Below are 18,716 nucleotides of genomic sequence, written 5' to 3'. Positions count from 1 at the left end.
TCTTAACATTGAAATATACTGTTCTTGAATCTATTACATATTAACTATAAATTAAATTATCTTATCTTATGTGATGCAAGGCTAAGGCTCACACCTTCACAATAAAGAAAGAGAACCTCAAGTCAACCCTACTCAATCCATTCTATTTTGCCTAACATCCAAATGGGTTATCTTCCATCTTATTATTTATCTGCACCTCATATAATCACAGCAAAACATACAGCTCCCTATCAGACTATCAGAATTCAGTCCCAATTGTACTATTTTTAACATGTTTATTTAAAAGGTTTCTCATGCTCTAACCATCTTCTCAGCATTCCCTCCTGTTCTTCAACACTTAACTCCAGTGAAGTGGGGAAGGGTGAAGTGGTGTAGAATCTTATGGCACAGGGTGTCGTGGCAGAGAGTATTGTGGAGTACAGTGAAGTTTTGTGGAGTACAGTGGCGTAGAGTGGAGTGGTGTATAGTGCCGTGGCATACAGTGAAGTGGGGTAGAGTAGTCTGGCATACAGTAGAGTGGGGCAGAGTGAAGTGGCGTACACTAGAGCGGCATATAGTAGAGAGGCATACAGTGATGTAGTGTAAAGTGTTGAGGTCTGCAGTAGAGTGGCATAGTGAGTAGTGGCGTAGAGTGGTGCAGAGTTGAGTTTAGGAGGGTAGAATGCAATGGCATTGCCAAACTGCCCTTCCTGGGGTTTCACTGCAGCTGCTGCTGCTGCCAACCCCTCAGACAGGCATCTGCCCTCCTGGGGTCCAGCCAGGCCTGGCCCAGGATGGCAGAACAAAGAACTTCCTCTGAGAGAGGGTGTGACACCCTCTCCCTTTGGAAAATGGTGTGAAGGCAGGGGAGGAGTAGCCTCCCCCAGCCTCTGGAAATGTTTTCTTGGGCACAGATGTGCCCAATTCTGCATAAGCCAGTCTACACCGGTTCAGGGGACCCCTTAGCCCTGCTCTGGCGCGAAACTGGACAAAGGAAAGGGGAGTGACCACTCCCCTGACCTGCACCTCCCCTGGGAGGTGTCCAGAGCTCCTCCAGTGTGCTCCAGACCTCTGCCATCTTGGAAACAGAGGTGCTGCTGGCACACTGGACTGCTCTGAGTAGCCAGTGCCACCAGGTGACGTCAGAGACTCCTTGTGATAGGCTCCTTCAGGTTTTGCTAGCCTATCCTCTCTCCTAAGTAGCCAAACCCTCTTTTCTGGCTATTTAGGGTCTCTGTCTCTGGGGAAACTTTAGATAACGAATGCAAGAGCTCAGCCGAGTTCCTCTGCATCTCTCTCTTCACCTTCTGCCAAGGAATCGACTGCTGACCGCGCTGGAAGCCTGCAAAACTGCAACATAGTAGCAAAGACGACTACTGCAACTCTGTAACGCTGATCCTGCCGCCTTCTCAACTGTTTTCCTGGTGGTGCATGCTGTGGGGGTAGTCTGCCTCCTCTCTGCACTAGAAGCTCCGAAGAAATCTCCCGTGGGTCGACGGAATCTTCCCCCTGCAACCGCAGGCACCAAAAAGCTGCATTACCAGTCCCTTGGGTCTCCTCTCAGCATGACGAGCGAGGTCCCTCGAATCCAGCAACTCTGTCCAAGTGGCCCCCACAGTCCAGTGACTCTTCAGTCCAAGTTTGGTGGAGGTAAGCCCTTGCCTCACCTCGCTAGACTGCATTGCTGGGAACCGCGACTTTTGCAGCTACTCCGGCCTCCGTGCACTTCCGGCGGAAATCCTTTGTGCACAGTCCAGCCTGGGTCCACGGCACTCTAACCTGCATTGCACGACCTCCTAAGTTGTTCTCCGGCGACGTGGGACTTCTTTGTGCGACTTCGGGTGAGCACCGTTTCACGCATCCTCGTAGTGCCTGTTTCTGGCACTTCTCCGGGAGCTACCTGCTGCTAAGAGGGCTCCTTGTCTTGCTCGACGTCTCCTCTCTCTCCTGGTCCAATTTGCGACCTCCTGGTCCCTCCTGGACCACAGCAGCATCCAAAAACGTTAACCACACGATTTGCAGCTAGCAAGGCTTGTTGGCGTTCTTTCGTCGGGAAAACACTTCTGCACGACTCTACAAGGCAAGAGGGATCCGTCCTCTGAAGGGGAAGTCCCTAGCCTTTTGCGTTCCTGCAGAAACCGCAGCTTCTTCTGTCCAGTAGAAGCTTCTTTGCACCCGCAGCTGGCATTTCCTGGGCATCTGCCCATCTCCGACTTGCTTGTTACTTTTGGACTTGGTCCCCTTGTTCCACAGGTACCCCAGATTGGAAATCCAGCGTTGTTGCATTGTTGGTTTGTGTCTTTCCTGCATTATTCCTCTAACACGACTTCTTTGTCCTTAGGGGAACTTCAGTGCACTTTGCACTCACTTTTCAGGGTCTTGGGGAGGGTTATTTTTCTAACTCTCACTATTTTCTAATAGTCCCAGCGACCCTCTACAAGGTCACATAGGTTTGGGGTCCATTCGTGGTTCGCATTCCACTTTTGGAGTATATGGTTTGTGTTGCCCCTATCCCTATGTTTCCCCATTGCATCCTATTGTAACTATACATTGTTTGCACTGTTTTCTAAGACTATACTGCATATTTTTGCTATTGTATATATATATCTTGTGTATATTTCCTATCCTCTCACTGAGGGTACACTCTGAGATACTTTGGCATATTGTCATAAAAATAAAGTACCTTTATTTTTAGTATAACTGTGTATTGTGTTTTCTTATGATATTGTGCATATGACACTAGGTGGTACTGTAGTAGCTTCACACGTCTCCTAGTTCAGCCTGAGCTGTTCTGCTAAGCTACCATTATCTATCAGCCTAAGCTGCTAGACACCCTATACACTAATAAGGGATAACTGGGCCTGGTGCAAGGTGCAAGTACCCCTTGGTACTCACTACAAGCCAGTCCAGCCTCCTACATTGGTTGTGCAGCAGTGGGATAAGTGCTTTGAGACTACTTACCACTCTTGTCATTGTACTTTTCATAAGAGAAAAATATACAAAACAAGGTCAGTGTATATACACATAGCCAAAAAGTTTTGCATTTCCTCTTTTCACTCTTTTCTAAGTGCTGAAAAGTACTTCTAACTTTCTAAAAAGTTCTAAAAAGTTTTTAAAGTTTTTTTTTTCTGTCTTTCTAAAAGCTCTGACAAACTTTTTTCTCTTTTTCTATCACTTTAACTCTCTCTAAAAATGTCTGGCACAGGCCAAAATGTTGATCTGTCCAAACTTGCATATGATCACCTTAGCTGGAAAGGAGCAAGGAGTCTCTGCATAGAGAGAGGTTTGAGTGTAGGGAAGAATCCTTCCTTGGAACTGTTACTTAACATGCTTAGAGAACAAGATAAGGCTATAGGTGCCCCATCTGTTGAAAAAGTACCTAATAGTTCCCAATCTGATTCAGGGACTCCCCCAGGAAAAGATTCAGGAAAGAAACTTCCTAGCCTGCCCATTACTAGACAGTCTAGCAAAGTTGGTAATGATGATGAGCCACACCATACAAATAGTGTTGTCTCACATCATAGCAAAAGCATTTATTCTCACCATACTGGTAGTAATGTTTCTGTTAGCCAAGCTGTTAGGGTGGCTTCTGTAAGGGACAGGTCTCCTTCTGTTCATTCCCATCATACCTCTGTATCTAGGAATGTCCCTCCCACCAACCCTGATGACAGAATGTTAGAGAGGGAACTCAATAAGTTGAGGGTGGAACAAACCAGACTGAAGCTTAAAAAGCAACAGCTGGATTTGGATAGACAGTCTTTTGAACTAGAGAAGGAAAGACAGAAGTTGGGTTTAGAAACCCATGGTGGCAGCAGCAGTATTCCCCATAGTCATCCTGCAAAAGTGCATGATTCCAGGAATCTGCACAAGATAGTTCCCCCTTATAAGGAGGGGGATGACATTAACAAGTGGTTTGCTGCACTTGAGAGGGCCTGTGTTGTACAGGATGTCCCTCAAAGGCAGTGGGCTGCTATCCTATGGCTATCATTTAGTGGAAAAGGTAGGGATAGGCTCCTTACTGTGAAAGAAAATTATGCTAATAATTTCCAAGTTCTTAAGAATGCACTCCTGGATGGTTATGGCTTAACCACTGAACAATACAGGATAAAGTTCAGAGAGACCAAAAAGGAGTCTTCACAAGACTGGGTTGATTTCATTGACCATTCAGTGAAGGCCTTGGAGGGGTGGTTACATGGCAGTAAAGTTACCGATTATGACAGCCTGTATAACTTGATCCTGAGAGAGCATATTCTTAATAATTGTGTGTCTGATTTGTTGCACCAGTACTTGGTGGACTCTGATCTGACCTCTCCCCAAGAATTGGGAAAGAAGGCTGACAAATGGGTCAGAACAAGGGTGAACAGAAAAGTTCATACAGGGGGTGACAAAGATGGCAACAAAAAGAAGGATGGTAAGTCTTCTGACAAGGGTGGGGACAAATCTAAAAATGAGTCTTCATCAGGCCCACAAAAACACTCTGGTGGGGGTGGTGGGCCCAAATCCTCTTTTAATCAGAACAAGGAAAAGAAACCATGGTGCTATTTATGTAAAATAAAAGGCCATTGGACAACAGATCCCAGTTGTCCAAAGAAAAGCACCAATGCTCCTACCACTACAACCCCTACTGCTACCCCTAGTGTCCCTACTAATAGCAGTGGTGGTGGGAGCAAACCTACTAATAGCCAATCCAAGGGAGTAGCTGGGCTCACTATTGGTAACTTAGTTGGGGTTGGCCTTGTTAGGGAGGCCACAGAGGCTGTGTTAGTCTCTGAGGGGGCTATTGATTTAGCCACCTTAGTTGCTTGTCCCCTTAATATGGATAAGTACAAGCAGCTACCCCTAATAAATGGTGTTGAGGTTCAGGCCTACAGGGACACTGGTGCCAGTGTGACTATGGTCATAGAGAAACTGGTCCACCCTGAACAACACCTACTTGGTCACCAGTACCAAGTAACCGATGCTCACAACAACACACTTAGCCACCCCATGGCTGTTGTTAATCTCAACTGGGGGGGGGTTACTGGTCCAAAGAAAGTTGTGGTAGCTTCAGATTTACCTGTAGACTGTCTATTAGGGAATGATTTGGAGACATCAGCTTGGTCAGATGTGGAGTTGGAGGCCCATGCAGCAATGCTGGGCATCCCAGGGCATATTTTTGCTTTGACAAGGGCTCAGGCCAAAAAGCAAAAAGGACAGGGAAGCTTGGATCCTGGAACAATGGACCAAGTGCTCCCTAAAGCTAGGGCTAGTAGAAGCAAACCACTTCCTACTATCCCTCCCTCTACAGTGGATTCAACTTCTGAGGAAGAAGAATTCCCTCCCTGTGCAGAACCTACACCAGAGGAGCTGGAAGCAGACACTGCTGAGCTTTTGGGTGAAGGGGGGCCTGCCAGAGAGGAGCTGAGTGTGGCACAGCAAACCTGTCCCACATTAGAGGGTCTCAGACAGCAAGCTGTCAAACAGGCTAATGGGGATGTCAGTGACTCTCACAGAGTTTACTGGAAGGACAACCTCTTGTACACTCAGCATAGGGATCCTAAACCTGGAGCTGCCAGGAGATTAGTGATTCCTCAGGAGTACAGAAAGTTCCTCCTAACCCTGGCTCATGACATTACCCTAGCTGGGCATCTAGGACAAATGAAAACTTGGGACAGGCTTGTTCCCCTGTTTCATTGGCCTAGAATGTCTGAGGACACAAAGGAATTTTGTAAGTCCTGTGAAACCTGTCAAGCCAGTGGCAAGACAGGTGGCACCCCAAAGGCACCCCTTATTCCACTGCCTGTGGTTGGGGTTCCCTTTGAAAGGGTAGGGGTTGACATAGTTGGCCCCCTTGACCCTCCTACTGCTTCAGGCAATAGGTTTATCTTGGTGGTAGTGGACCATCCACAAGATACCCTGAAGCAATTCCTTTAAGGACCACTACAGCACCTGCAGTGGCAAAGGCCCTCCTGGGAATATTTTCTAGGGTGGGCTTCCCAAAGGAAGTAGTATCAGACAGGGAAAGCAATTTCATGTCTGCATACTTAAAGGCCATGTGGAAGGAGTGTGGTGTAACTTACAAGTTCACAACACCCTATCATCCACAAACAAATGGACTGGTGGAGAGATTTAATAAAACTCTCAAAGGCATGATTATGGGTCTCCCTGAAAAACTCCGCAGGAGATGGGATATCCTTCTACCATGCCTCCTTTTTGCCTACAGGGAGGTACCCCAGAAAGGAGTGGGCTTCAGCCCCTTTGAACTTCTTTTTGGACACCCTGTTAGGGGTCCACTCACACTTGTAAAGGAGGGTTGGGAACAACCTTTAAAAGCTCCTAAGCAGGATATTGTGGATTATGTACTTGGCCTCAGATCAAGGATAGCTGAGTACATGAAAAAGGCCAGCAAAAACCTTCAGGCCAGCCAAGAGCTCCAGAAGCAATAGCATGACCAGAAGGCTGTTTTGGTTCAGTACCAACCAGGGCAGAAAGTGTGGGTCTTGGAGCCTGTGGCCCCAAGAGCACTCCAAGATAAATGGAGTGGACCCTACACAATTGTTGAAAAGAAGGGAGAAGTCACCTATTTAGTTGACTTAGGCACTGCCAGGAGTCCCCTTAGGGTGCTCCATGTCAACCGCCTGAAACCCTACTATGACAGGGCTGATCTCACCCTGCTCATGGCAACAGATGAGTGACAGGAAGAAGACAGTGATCCTCTACCTGATCTCTTCTCTTCCACAGAACAAGATGCTCTGGTGGAAGGTGTAGTTTTGGCCGATTGTCTTACTGCTGAGCAGAAAGCCAATTGCATAAACCTCCTAGATCAATTCTCTGAACTCTTCTCTACTGTGCCAGGTACCACTTCTTGGTGTGAGCACACTATAGATACTGGAGACAGCTTGCCTGTCAAAAGTAAGATCTATAGGCAGCCTGACCATGTCAGGGACTGCATAAAGCAAGAGGTCCAGAAAATGTTAGAACTAGGAGTGGTTGAGCACTCTGACAGTCCATGGGCTTCTCCTGTGGTACTTGTACCAAAACCCCATTCCAAAGATGGAAAGAAGGAAATGCGGTTTTGTGTAGACTATAGAGGTCTCAACTTGGTAACCAAAACTGACGCTCACCCTATACCCAGGGCAGATGAGCTCATAGATACACTGGCATCTGCCAAGTATCTAAGCACTTTTGATTTGACTGCAGGGTATTGGTAGATCAAATTGTCAGAAGATGCTAAACCTAAGACTGCATTTTCAACAATTGGAGGACATTACCAGTTTACTGTAATGCCTTTTGGTTTGAAAAATGCACCTGACACTTTTCAGAGGTTGGTGAACACAGTCCTGCAAGGGCTGGAAGCTTTCAGTGCAGCATATTTGGACGATATAGCTGTCTTTAGCTCCAGCTGGGATGATCACCTGGTCCACCTATGGAAAGTTTTGGAGGCCCTGCAAAAGGCAGGCCTCACTATCAAGGCTTCAAAGTGCCAGATAGGGCAGGGTAAGGTAGTTTATCTGGGACACCTTGTTGGTGGGGAACAGATTGCACCACTACAGGGGAAAATCCAAACAATTATTGATTGGATTCCCCCTACCACTCAGACTCAGGTGAGAGCCTTCCTAGGCCTCACTGGGTATTACAGGAGGTTCATTAAGAACTATGGCTCCATTGCAGCCCCTCTTAATGACCTCACATCCAAGAAAATGCCTAAAAAGGTATTATGGACAGCAAACTGTCAGAAAGCTTTTGAGGAGCTGAAGCAGGCCATGTGCTCTGCACCTGTCCTAAAAAGCCCTTGTTACTCTAAAAAATTATATGTCCAAACTGATGCATCTGAATTAGGAGTAGGGGCAGTCCTATCACAACTTAATTCTGAGGGCCAGGATCAACCTGTTGCTTTTATTAGTAGGAGGTTGACCCCTAGAGAAAAGCGTTGGTCTGCCATAGAGAGAGAGGCCTTTGCTGTGGTCTGGGCTCTGAAGAAGTTGAGGCCATACCTGTTTGGCACTCACTTCATTGTTCAGACAGACCACAAACCTCTACTTTGGCTAAAACAAATGAAAGGTGAAAATCCTAAATTGTTGAGGTGGTCCATATCCCTACAGGGAATGGACTATACAGTGGAACATAGACCTGGGAGTAGCCACTCCAATGCAGATGGACTCTCCAGATATTTCCACTTAGACAATGAAGACTCATCAGGTCATGGCTAGTCTTATTGTCCTTCGTTTGGGGGGGGGTTGTGTAGGAAAGTACCATCTTGCCTGGCATGTTACCCCCATTTTTCACTGTATATATGTTGTTTTAGTTGTATGTGTCACTGGGACCCTGGTAACCCAGGGCCCCAGTGCTCATAAGTGTGCCTGAATGTGTTACCTGTGTAGTGACTAACTGTCTCACTGAGGCTCTGCTAATCAGAACCTCAGTGGTTATGCTCTCTCATTTCTTTCCAAATTGTCACTAACAGGCTAGTGACCATTTTACCAATTTACATTGGCTTACTGGAACACCCTTATAATTCCCTAGTATATGGTACTGAGGTACCCAGGGTATTGGGGTTCCAGGAGATCCCTATGGGCTGCAGCATTTCTTTTGCCACCCATAGGGAGCTCTGATAATTCTTACACAGGCCTGCCACTGCAGCCTGAGTGAAATAACGTCCACGTTATTTCACAGCCATTTTACACTGCACTTAAGTAACTTATAAGTCACCTATATGTCTAACCTTTACCTGGTAAAGGTTAGGTGCAAAGTTACTTAGTGTGAGGGCACCCTGGCACTAGCCAAGGTGCCCCCACATTGTTCAGAGCCAATTCCCTGAACTTTGTGAGTGCGGGGACACCATTACACGCGTGCACTACATATAGGTCACTACCTATATGTAGCTTCACAATGGTAACTCCGAATATGGCCATGTAACATGTCTATGATCATGGAATTGCCCCCTCTATGCCATCCTGGCATAGTTGGCACAATCCCATGATCCCAGTGGTCTGTAGCACAGACCCTGGTACTGCCAAACTGCCCTTCCTGGGGTTTCACTGCAGCTGCTGCCAACCCCTCAGACAGGCATCTGCCCTCCTGGGGCCCAGCCAGGCCTGGCCCAGGATGGCAGAACAAAGAACTTCCTCTGAGAGAGGGTGTGACACCCTCTCCCTTTGGAAAATGGTGTGAAGGCAGGGGAGGAGTAGCCTCCCCCAGCCTCTGGAAATGCTTTCTTGGGCACAGATGTGCCCAATTCTGCATAAGCCAGTCTACACCGGTTCAGGGGACCCCTTAGCCCTGCTCTGGCGCGAAACTGGACAAAGGAAAGGGGAGTGACAACTCCCCTGACCTGCACCTCCCCTGGGAGGTGTCCAGAGCTCCTCCAGTGTGCTCCAGACCTCTGCCATCTTGGAAACAGAGGTGCTGCTGGCACACTGGACTGCTCTGAGTGGCCAGTGCCACCAGGTGACGTCAGAGACTCCTTGTGATAGGCTCCTTCAGGTGTTGCTAGCCTATCCTCTCTCCTAAGTAGCCAAACCCTCTTTTCTGGCTATTTAGGGTCTCTGTCTCTGGGGAAACTTTAGATAACGAATGCAAGAGCTCAGCCGAGTTCCTCTGCATCTCTCTCTTCACCTTCTGCCAAGGAATCGACTGCTGACCGCGCTGGAAGCCTGCAAAACTGCAACATAGTAGCAAAGACGACTACTGCAACTCTGTAACGCTGATCCTGCCGCCTTCTCGACTGTTTTCCTGGTGGTGCATGCTGTGGGGGTAGTCTGCCTCCTCTCTGCACTAGAAGCTCCGAAGAAATCTCCCGTGGGTCGACGGAATCTTCCCTCTGCAACCGCAGGCACCAAAAAGCTGCATTACCGGTCCCTTGGGTCTCCTCTCAGCACGACGAGCGAGGTCCCTCGAATCCAGCAGCTCTGTCCAAGTGGCCCCCACAGTCCAGTGACTCTTCAGTCCAAGTTTGGTGGAGGTAAGTCCTTGCCTCACCTCGCTAGACTGCATTGCTGGGAACCGCGACTTTTGCAGCTACTCCGGCCTCCGTGCACTTCCGGCGGAAATCCTTTGTGCACAGTCCAGCCTGGGTCCACGGCACTCTAACCTGCATTGCACGACCTCCTAAGTTGTTCTCCGGCGACGTGGGACTTCTTTGTGCGACTTCGGGTGAGCACCGTTTCACGCATCCTTGTAGTTCCTGTTTCTGGCACTTCTCCGAGTGCTACCTGCTGCTAATAGGGCTCTTTGTCTTGCTCGACGTCCCCTCTCTCTCCTGGTCCAATTTGCGACCTCCTGGTCCCTCCTGGACCACAGCAGCATCCAAAAACGCTTACCGCACGATTTGCAGCTAGCAAGGCTTGTTGGCGTTCTTTCGGCGGGAAAACACTTCTGCACAACTCTACAAGGCAAGGTGGATTTTTCCTCCAAAGGGGAAGTCTCTAGCCCTTTGCGTTCCTGCAGAAACCGCAGCTTCTTCTGTCCAGTAGAAGCTTCTTTGCACCCGCAGCTGGCATTTCCTGGGCATCTGCCCATCTCCGACTTGCTTGTGACTTTTGGACTTGGTCCCCTTGTTCCACAGGTACCCCAGATTGGAAATCCAGCATTGTTGCATTGTTGGTTTGTGTCTTTCCTGCATTATTCCTCTAACACGACTTCTTTGTTCTTAGGGGAACTTCAGTGCACTTTGCACTCACTTTTCAGGGTCTTGGGGAGGGTTATTTTTCTAACTCTCACTATTTTCTAATAGTCCCAGCGACCCTCTACAAGGTCACATAGGTTTGGGATCCATTCGTGGTTCGCATTCCACTTTTGGAGTATATGGTTTGTGTTGCCCCTATCCCTATGTTTCCCCATTGCATCCTATTGTAACTATACATTGTTTGCACTGTTTTCTAAGACTATACTGCATATTTTTGCTATTGTATATATATATCTTGTGTATATTTCCTATCCTCTCACTGAGGGTACACTCTGAGATACTTTGGCATATTGTCATAAAAATAAAGTACCTTTATTTTTAGTATAACTGTGTATTGTGTTTTCTTATGATATTGTGCATATGACACTAGGTGGTACTGTAGTAGCTTCACACGTCTCCTAGTTCAGCCTGAGCTGTTCTGCTAAGCTACCATTATCTATCAGCCTAAGCTGCTAGACACCCTATACACTAATAAGGGATAACTGGGCCTGGTGCAAGGTGCAAGTACCCCTTGGTACTCACTACAAGCCAGTCCAGCCTCCTACAATGACAATATGCCAAAGTATCTTAGAGTGTACCCTCAGTGAGAGGATAGGAAATATATACAAGATATATATACACAATAGCAAAAATATGCAGTATAGTCTTAGAAAACAGTTCAAACAATGTATAGTTACAATAGGATGCAATGGGGAAACATAGGGATAGGGGCAACACAAACCATATACTCCAAAAGTGGAATGCGAACCACGAATGGACCCCAAACCTATGTGACCTTGTAGAGGGTCGCTGGGACTATTAGAAAATAGTGAGAGTTAGAAAAATAACCCTCCCCAAGACCCTGAAAAGTGAGTGCAAAGTGTACTAAAGTTCCCCTAAGGACAAAGAAGTTGTGTTAGAGGAATAATGCAGGAAAGACACAAACCAACAATGCAACAACGCTGGATTTCCAATCTGGGGTACCTGTGGAACAAGGGGACCAAGTCCAAAAGTCACAAGCAAGTCGGAGATGGGCAGATGCCCAGGAAATGCCAGCTGCGGGTGCAAAGAAGCTTCTACTGGACAGAAGAAGCTGCGGTTTCTGCAGGAACGCAAAGGGTTAGAGACTTCCCCTTTGGAGGACGGATCCCGCTCGCCTTGTAGAGTCGTGCAGAAGTGTTTTCCGGCCAAAGAACGCCAACAAGCCTTGCTAGCTGCAAATCGTGCGGTTAGCGTTTTTGGATGCTGCTGTGGCCCAGGAGGTCGCAAATTGGACCAGGAGGTAGAGGGGACGTCAAGCAAGACAAGGAGCCCTCTTAGCAGCAGGTAGCACCCGGAGAAGTGCCAGAAACAGGCACTACGAGGATGCGTGAAACGGTGCTCACCCGAAGTCGCACAAAGAAGTCCCACGTCGCCGGAGAACAACTTAGGAGGTCGTGCAATGCAGGTTAGAGTGCCGTGGACCCAGGCTGGACTGTGCACAAAGGATTTCCGCCGGAAGTGCACGGAGGCCGGAGTAGCTGCAAAAATCGCGGTTCCCAGCAATGCAGTCTAGCGAGGTGAGGCAAGGACTTACCTCCACCAAACTTGGACTGAAGAGTCACTGGACTGTGGGGGCCACTTGGACAGAGTTGCTGGATTCGAGGGACCTCGCTCGTCGTGCTGAGAGGAGACCCAAGGGACCGGTAATGCAGCTTTTTGGTGCCTGCGGTTGCAGGGGGAAGATTCCGTCGACCCACGGGAGATTTCTTCGGAGCTTCTAGTGCAGAGAGGAGGCAGACTACCCCCACAGCATGCACCACCAGGAAAACAGTCGAGAAGGCGGCAGGATCAGCGTTACAGAGTTGCAGTAGTCGTCTTTGCTACTTTGTTGCAGTGTTGCAGGCTTCCAGCGCGGTCAGCAGTCGATTCCTTGGCAGAAGGTGAAGAGAGAGATGCAGAGGAACTCGGATGAGCTCTTGCATTCGTTATCTAAAGTTTCCCCAGAGACAGAGACCCTAAATAGCCAGAAAAGAGGGTTTGGCTACCTAGGAGAGAGGATAGGCTAGCAACACCTGAAGGAGCCTATCACAAGGAGTCTCTGACGTCACCTGGTGGCACTGGCCACTCAGAGCAGTCCAGTGTGCCAGCAGCAACTCTGTTTCCAAGATGGCAGAGGTCTGGAGCACACTGGAGGAGCTCTGGACACCTCCCAGGGGAGGTGCAGGTCAGGGGAGTGGTCACTCCCCTTTCCTTTGTCCAGTTTCGCGCCAGAGCAGGGCTAAGGGGTCCCCTGAACCGGTGTAGACTGGCTTATGCAGAATTGGGCACATCTGTGCCCAAGAAAGCATTTCCAGAGGCTGGGGGAGGCTACTCCTCCCCTGCCTTCACACCATTTTCCAAAGGGAGAGGGTGTAACACCCTCTCTCAGAGGAAGTTCTTTGTTCTGCCATCCTGGGCCAGGCCTGGTTGGACCCCAGGAGGGCAGATGCCTGTCTGAGGGGTTGGCAGCAGCAGCAGCTGCAGTGAAACCCCAGGAAGGGCAGTTTGGCAGTACCAGGGTCTGTGCTACAGACCACTGGGATCATGGGATTGTGCCAACTATGCCAGGATGGCATAGAGGGGGCAATTCTATGATCATAGACATGTTACATGGCCATATTCGGAGTTACCATTGTGAAGCTACATATAGGTAGTGACCTATATGTAGTGCACGCGTGTAATGGTGTCCCCGCACTCACAAAGTCCGGGGAATTGTCCCTGAACAATGTGGGGGCACCTTGGCTAGTGCCAGGGTGCCCTCACACTAAGTAACTTTGCACCTAACCTTTACCAGGTAAAGGTTAGACATATAGGTGACTTATAAGTTACTTAAGTGCAGTGTAAAATGGCTGTGAAATAACGTGGACGTTATTTCACTCAGGCTGCAGTGGCAGGCCTGTGTAAGAATTGTCAGAGCTCCCTATGGGTGGCAAAAGAAATGCTGCAGCCCATAGGGATCTCCTGGAACCCCAATACCCTGGGTACCTCAGTACCATATACTAGGGAATTATAAGGGTGTTCCAGTAAGCCAATGTAAATTGGTAAAATTGGTCACTAGCCTGTTAGTGACAATTTGAAAGAAATGAGAGAGCATAACCACTGAGGTTCTGGTTAGCAGAGCCTCAGTGAGACAGTTAGGCACCACACAGGGAACACATACATATAGGCCACAAACTTATGAGCACTGGGGTCCTGACTAGCAGGGTCCCAGTGACACATAACAAACATACTGAAAACATAGGGTTTTCATTATGAACACTGGGCCCTGGCTAGCAGGATCCAAGTGAGACAGTGAAAACACCCTGACATACACTCACAAACAGGCCAAAAGTGGGGGTAACAAGGCTAGAAAGAGGCTACTTTCTCACACAACCCCCCCACAAACGAAGGACAATAAGGCTAACCTTGGCCAGTTGAGACTTTATTGTCTAAGTGGTGATAAGTAGAGAGTAGCTCTGCAATAGACTGGTTACTCCCTTTATCATCCACTATATGGTTACTTCCCTGTGGGGATGTAAACCACCCTGTTTGAAGTTTTTTAGCTAAGCAACAATGTGAAGATGTATTTTCAGAGTTTCTATCAGTAAGTTTTAGTTTAGAGCAGTGGGAATTGTCCACTGAACCTATTTGTAGTGATGGAAATGCCAGACAGGGATGCTGTCTCAGAAAAGCCATAGCTGGGCAAAAACTTTATCCATATGGCTGGAAGAGAGAACAAGGATGCTGTTTCTCTTGGGTTGGAGCAGGGCAGGGATGCTGTCCTATGAGCTCCACACTAGGGCAGGGATGCTGTCCTAAGTGTTGTGAGGCAGTGCAGAGTTTCTGCACTAAAGTTTCTCTGGGAGGGTTGGAGGGATGCTCCATGTTAACTAAAATGGTGCTCTTTTTCTCACCAATGTTAGTTATCCCACAGAGAGGTACTTCCACCTCAGGGAGTACAGTTTTGCCAACTGATGATTCCCTTGGAACAGGTGCCACCCTAGGAGAGGTTTCTCCCACCACAGGAATGGTATCCTGAATGGTAGGGTGGTTAGGGGATACTGTGATACCCTTTTTACCTGTTGTTGGAGAGGGATCCTGAGTTTTCAGGCCTTCTCTCCTTTGCTTTTTCATTTCAGTAGAAATGAGATGGAACAATTCCTCTGGGATGCCTAGCATGGCTGCATGGGCATAAAACTCTACATCAGCCCAACCTGAGGCCTCTAGGTCATTACCTAAGAGACAGTATACAGGTAAGCTAGGTGATACCACCACCTGCTTAGGGCCAGTAACTCCACCCCAACTAAATTGAATTATAGCTAAGGGAAGAAACTTAGTGGAGTTATGGACATCAATAATCTTATACTGTTGTCCAATGATGTGTTGATCAGGGTGCACTAGGTTTTCAGTCACCAAAGTGATACTGGCACCTGTGTCCCTGTAGGCCAAGGACTCAACACCATTTATTGAAACTGTCTGCCTGTACTTATCCATTGTAAGGGGACAAGCAGCCAGTGTGGCAAGGCCAATGCCACTAGGTGTGACAGAAACTGTCTTGGGACTGACTACCCCAGTTTCTACTATGGACCCATAAGTGAACCCAACTACACCCTTAACTTGACTGTTGCCAGCAGTCCCACCACTAGTACCACTACTGCTAGGGGCACTAGAGCTTGATGTATTAGTGGTGGTAGGCTCAGGGGGTTTACCTGGACAGGACTTATCCCCTGGCCTATGGCCTCTATTTTTACACACAAAGCACCAAGGCTTTTTAAATTGTGTAGGTTGAGAAGAAGAGGAAGAATTTGTTTTATCCCCACCCCCTGAAGAGTGTTTAAGATTTGAAGTGGGATCTTTGGTTTTACCCTTATCCCCATGCTTATCTTGAGATTTTTCACCATCTTTCTTCTTGTTCTCTTTGTCACCCCCTGTATGAACATTTCTGTTCACCCTTGTTCTGACCCATTTGTCTGCCTCCTTTCCCAATTCTTGGGGAGAGGTCAGATCAGAGTCCACCAAGTACTGGTGCAACAAATCAGACACACAATTATTAAGAATATGCTCTCTCAGGATCAAGTTATACAGGCTGTCATAATCAGTAACTTTACTGCCATGTAACCACCCCTCCAAGGCCTTCACTGAATGGTCAATGAAATCAACCCAGTCTTGTGAAGACTCCTTTTTGGTCTCTCTGAACTTTATCCTGTATTGTTCAGTGGTTAAGCCATAACCATCCAGGAGTGCATTCTTAAGAACTGTAAAATTATTGGCATCACTTTCTTTCACAGTAAGGAGCCTATCCCTACCTTTTCCACTAAATGATAGCCATAGGATAGCAGCCCACTGCCTTTGAGGGACATCCTGTACAACACAGGCCCTCTGAAGTGCAGCAAACCACTTGTTAATGTCATCCCCCTCCTTATAAGGGGGAACTATCTTGTGCAGATTCCTGGAATCATGCTCTTTTGCAGGATGACTATGGGGAATACTGCTGCTGCCACCATGGGTTTCTAAACGCAACTTCTGTCTTTCCTTCTCTAATTCTAAAGACTGTCTATCCAAATCCAGCTGTTGCTTTTTAAGCTTCAGTCTGGTTTGTTCCACCCTCAACTTATTGAGTTCCCTTTCTAACAATCTGTCATCAGGGTTGGTGGGAGGGACATTTCTGGATACAGAGGTATGATGGGAATGAACAGAAGGAGACCTGTCCCTTACAGAGGGCACCCTAACAGCTTGGCTAACAGAAACATCAGTACCACTGTGGTGTGAGTAAATGCTTTTGCTATGATGTGAGACAACACTATTTGTATGGTGTGGCTCTTCATCATTACCAACTATGCTAGACTGTCTTGTAATGGGAAGGCTAAGAAGTTTCTTTCCTGAACCTTTACCTGGGGGAGTCCCTGAATCAGATTGAGAACCATTAGCTACTTTTTCAACAGATGGGGCACTTTTAGCTTTATCTTGTTCTCTAAGCATGTTAAGTAACAGTTCCAAGGAAGGATTCTTCCCTACACTCAAACCTCTCTCTATGCAGAGACTCCTTGCTCCTTTCCAGCTAAGGTGATCATATGCAAGTTTGGACAGATCAACATTTTGGCCTGTGCCAGACATTTTTAGAGAGAGTTAAAGTGATAGAAATAGAGAAAAAAGTTTGTCAGAGCTTTTAGAAAGACAGAGAAAAAAAACTTTTAAAACTTTTTAGAACTTTTTAGAAAGTTTAGAAGTACTTTTCAGCACTTAGAAAAGAGTGAAAAGAGGAAATGCTAAACTTTTTGGCTATGTGTATATACACTGACCTTGTTTTGTATATTTTTCTCTTATGAAAAGTACAATGACAAGAGTGGTAAGTAGTCTCAAAGCACTTATCCCACTGCTGCACAACCAATGTAGGGGGCTGGACTGGCTTGTAGTGAGCACCAAGGGGTACTTGCACCTTGCACCAGGCCCAGTTTTCCCTTATTAGTGTATAGGGTGTCTAGCAGCTTAGGCTGATAGATAATGGTAGCTTAGCAGAGCAGCTTAGGCTGAACTAGGAGACGTGTGAAGCTACTACAGTACCACTTAGGGCCTGATTCTAACTTTGGAGGACGGTGTTAAACCGTCCCAAAAGTGGCGGATATACCACCTACCGTATTACGAGTTCCATAGGATATAATGGACTCGTAATACGGTAGGTGGTATATCCGCCACTTTTGGGACGGTTTAACACCGTCCTCCAAAGTTAGAATCAGGCCCTTAGTGTCATATGCACAATATCATAAGAAAACACAATACACAGTTATACTAAAAATAAAGGTACTTTATTTTTATGACAATATGCCAAAGTATCTTAGAGTGTACCCTCAGTGAGAGGATAGGAAATATACACAAGATATATATACACAATAGCAAAAATATGCAGTATAGTCTTAGAAAACAGTGCAAACAATGTATAGTTACAATAGGATGCAATGGGGAAACATAGGGATAGGGGCAACACAAACCATATACTCCAAAAGTGGAATGCGAACCACGAATGGACCCCAAACCTATGTGACCTTGTAGAGGGTCGCTGGGACTATTAGAAAATAGTGAGAGTTAGAAAAATAACCCTCCCCAAGACCCTGAAAAGTGAGTGCAAAGTGCACTAAAGTTCCCCTAAGGACAAAGAAGTCGTGTTAGAGGAATAATGCAGGAAAGACACAAACCAACAATGCAACAACGCTGGATTTCCAATCTAGGGTACCTGTGGAACAAGGGGACCAAGTCCAAAAGTCACAAGCAAGTCGGAGATGGGCAGATGCCCAGGAAATGCCAGCTGCGGGTGCAAAGAAGCTTCTACTGGACAGAAGAAGCTGCGGTTTCTGCAGGAACGCAAAGGGTTAGAGACCTCCCCTTTGAAGGACGGATCCCACTCACCTTGAAGAGTCGTGCAGAAGTGTTTTGCCGCCGAAATAATGCCAACAAGCCTTGCTAGCTGCAAATCGTGCGGTTACCATTTTTGGATGCTGCTGTGGCCCAGGAGGGACCAGGAGGTCGCAAATTGGACCAAGAGGTAGAGGGGACGTCGAGCAAGACAAGGAGCCCTCTTAGCAGCAGGTAGCACCCGGAGAAGTGCCAGAAACAGGCACTACGAGGATGCATGAAACAGTGCTCACCCGAAGTCGCACAAAGAAGTCCCACGTCGCCGGAGAACAACTTAGGAGGTCGTGCAATGCAGGTTAGAGTGCCGTGGACCCAGGCTGGACTGTGCACAAAGGATTTCCGCCGGAAGTGCACGGAGGCCGGAGTAGCTGCAAAAGTCACGGTTCCCAGCAATGCAGTCTAGCGAGGTGAGGCAAGGACTTACCTCCACCAAACTTGGACTGAAGAGTCACTGGACTGTGGGGGCCACTTGGACAGAGTTGCTGGATTCGAGGGACCTCGCTCGTCGTGCTGAGAGGAGACCCAAGGGACCGGTAATGCAGCTTTTTGGTGCCTGCGGTTGCAGGGGGAAGATTCTGTCGACCCACGGGAGATTTCTTCGGAGCTTCTAGTGCAGAGAGGAGGCAGACTACCCCCACAGCATGCACCACCAGGAAAACAGTCGAGAAGGCGGCAGGATCAGCGTTAC

Source organism: Pleurodeles waltl, chromosome 11 (genome assembly GCF_031143425.1).
Source record: "Pleurodeles waltl isolate 20211129_DDA chromosome 11, aPleWal1.hap1.20221129, whole genome shotgun sequence".
Lineage (NCBI taxonomy): Eukaryota > Metazoa > Chordata > Amphibia > Caudata > Salamandridae > Pleurodeles > Pleurodeles waltl.
The sequence above is the reverse complement of the archived record's forward strand: the minus strand, read 5'-3'. Positions refer to the sequence as shown.